This window comes from Zea mays, chromosome 4 (genome assembly GCF_902167145.1).
Source record: "Zea mays cultivar B73 chromosome 4, Zm-B73-REFERENCE-NAM-5.0, whole genome shotgun sequence".
Classification (NCBI taxonomy): domain Eukaryota; kingdom Viridiplantae; phylum Streptophyta; class Magnoliopsida; order Poales; family Poaceae; genus Zea; species Zea mays.
In genome coordinates this window covers 150291258-150294363 of record NC_050099.1, presented here as the reverse complement: position 1 = coordinate 150294363, position 3106 = coordinate 150291258, and positions in this window count along the sequence as shown.

The following is a 3106-nucleotide window of genomic DNA, read 5'->3' as shown; positions in this document are numbered from 1 at the left end:
ACGCCAAGTATAGCAAATGCGAGTTTTGGATTGGCGAGGTGCCCTTTCTTGGACATATCATTTCTAATGGCGGAATATCAGTGGATCCTGCGAAAGTCAAGGAGATTATGGCGTGGAGCATACCCACTACAGTTACTGAGGTCTGGAGTTTCTTGGGACTTGCAAGATATTATCGGAGGTTTATTGAAGGATTTTCTAAGATTGCTAAACATATGACCTCGCTTCTAGAGAAGGGCAGAGAATTTAAGTGGGACGAGAAGTGCCAAGATAGTTTTGATCAATTAAAGAAGAGATTAATGTCACCACCAGTGTTGGTTATGCCAGACCTACAGAAGGGATTCGATATTTATTGTGATGCATGTGGCCAAGGCTTGGGATGTGTGCTCATGCAAGAAGGACATGTGATCGCCTATGCGTCTCGTCAGTTGCGGAAACATGAATTGAACTACCCCACTCATGACTTAGAACTGACAGCCGTTGTGCATGCGCTTAAGATATGGATACATTATATCATGGGAACCAAGTGCCAAGTGTACATGGATCATAAGAGTTTGAAGTATATATTCACTCAGAAGGATCTCAACCTTAGGCAACGCCGTTGGTTGGAGCTTATTAAGGATTATGATTTGGAGATTCACTATCACTGGGGCAAGGCAAATTTGGTTGCAGATGCCTTGAGTCGAAAGGAGCATGTTCATTCAGCAGTTGTTGCCCAGCTACCTGATGAGATTGTTGAGGATTTCAGGAGACTTAACCTGGGGATAGTTGCTCACACTGAAGGAGTTACTATTGATGTGGAACCTACTTTGGAGCAAGAAATCCGCAAAGGAAAAATTGGTGATGCTAAAATACAAGAGATTAAGGATCTGATTACTGAAGGTCGAAGTCTGGAATTTACAGAAGATGAGAAAGGCACCATATGGTTCAAGGACATGATATGTGTTCCTGATATTGAAAGCCTTCGTGAGACTATTTTAAAGGAGCCCATGACTCGGATTATTCTATTCATCCTGGTAGTACCAAGATGTATCAGGATTTGAAGCAGAAATACTGGTGGTATGGATGGAAGAGAGATGTGGCTGCACATGTGGCTATGTGTGATGTGTGTCAAAGAGTTAAGGCTGAACACCAGAGGCCAGCTGGACTACTGCATCCACTGAAGATACCCGAGTGGAAGTGGGAAGAGATCAGTATAGATTTCATTACTGGATTGGCTCGCACCCAGAAAGGATATGATGCTATATGGGTGATTGTGGATAGATTGACTAAAGTAGCTCACTTCATTCGTGTCAAGACTACTTATAAAGGTTCTCAATTAGCAGAGTTATATATGGCTCGGATTGTGTGTTTACACGGTGTACCGAACAAGATCGTTTCGGATAGAGGATCACAGTTTACCTCCAGATTTTGGAATAGTTTTCATGAGAATATGGATACGAAGTTGAATTTTAGTTCGGCCTACCATCGTCAGACAGATGGACAAACTGAAAGGACTAATCAAGTATTGGAAGATATGTTGAGAGCTTGTGCCCTTCAGGATGGAGGAAGTTGGGATAAAAGTCTACCATATGTTGAGTTTTCATATAACAATAGCTATCAGGAGATTATGTGTACCTCAAGGTGTCTCCACTTCGTGGAATGAGGAGATTCAAAGTCAAGGGCAAATTGTCCCCTCACTTTATTGGACCATTCATGATCTTTAGGAGAGTTGGGGAGATGGCATACCAACTCGAGCTACCTTCTAGTATATCGGATGTGCATAATGTGTTCCACGTATCTCAACTTAAGAAGTGTCTCCGTGTTTGTGAGGAACAGTGTCGGGGACCATAATTAGGGGTACCCCCAAGACTCCTAATCTCAGCTGGTAACCCCATCAGCACAAAGCTGCAAAGGCCTGATGGGCGCAATTCAGGTCAAGGCTCCGTCCACTCAAGGGACACGATCTCGCCTCGCCCGAGCCCAGCCTCGGGCAAAGACAGCCGACCCAGGAGGATTCGCGTCTCGCCCGAGGGTCCCCTCAAGCAACGGGCACACCTTCGACTCGCCCGAGGCCCAGCTTGGGCAGGCTTCGCGGAGAAGCAACCTTGGCCAGATCGCCTCACCAGCCGACCGGATAGTAGGAGCATTCAATGCAAGGATCGCCTGACACCTTATCCTGACGCACGCTCCTCAGTCGACAAGGCCGAAGTGACCGCAGTCACTTCGCCCCTCCACTGACTGACCTGACAGGAAAACAGCGCCGCCTGCCCTGCTCCGACTGTCGTGCCACCCGCCAGGGTGAGACTGACAGCAGCCAAGTCCAGCCTTGGGCGCCATAGGAAGCTCCACCTCGCCCGACCCCAGGGCTCGGACTCCACCTCGACACTGGAAGACGGTCTCCGCCTCGCCCGACCCCAGGGCTCGGACTCAACCTCGACACCAGAAGACGGTATCCGCCTCGCCCGACCCCAGGGCTCGGACTCCACCTCGACCTCGGAAGACGGTCTCTGCCTCGCCCGACCCTAGGGCTCGGACTCAGCCTCGACCTCGGACGACGGTCTCCGCCTCACTCGACCCTAGGGCTCGGACTCAGCCTCGACCTCGGAGGAATCATCGCCTCGCCCGACCTTGGGCTCGGACCGACCACGCTACAGGGGGGCCCATCATTACCCTACCCCTAGCTAGCTCAGGCTACAGGGAATAAGACCGGCGTCCCATCTGGCTCGCCCCGGTAAACAAGTAATGATGGCACCCCGCGTGCTCCATGACGACGGCAGTTCTCAGCCCCTTACGGAAGCAAGGAGACGTCAGCAAGGATCCGACAGCACCCGACAGCTGTGCTTCCATAGGGCTCAAGCGCTCCTCCGACGGCCACGACATCATATGAACAAGGCAGCAACACCTCTCCAACAGCCACGTCGGCATGTACATAGGACTCTGGCTCCTCTCTGCTAGACACGTTAGCACATTGCTACGCTCCCCGTTGTACACCTGGACCCTCTCCTTACATCTATAAAAGGAAGGTCCAGGGCCCTCATACGAGAGGGTGGCCGCGCGGGAGGACGGGCTGACGCACAGGCTCTCTCTCCCTCCCTCGCGAGCGCTTGTAACCCCCTACTGCAAGCGC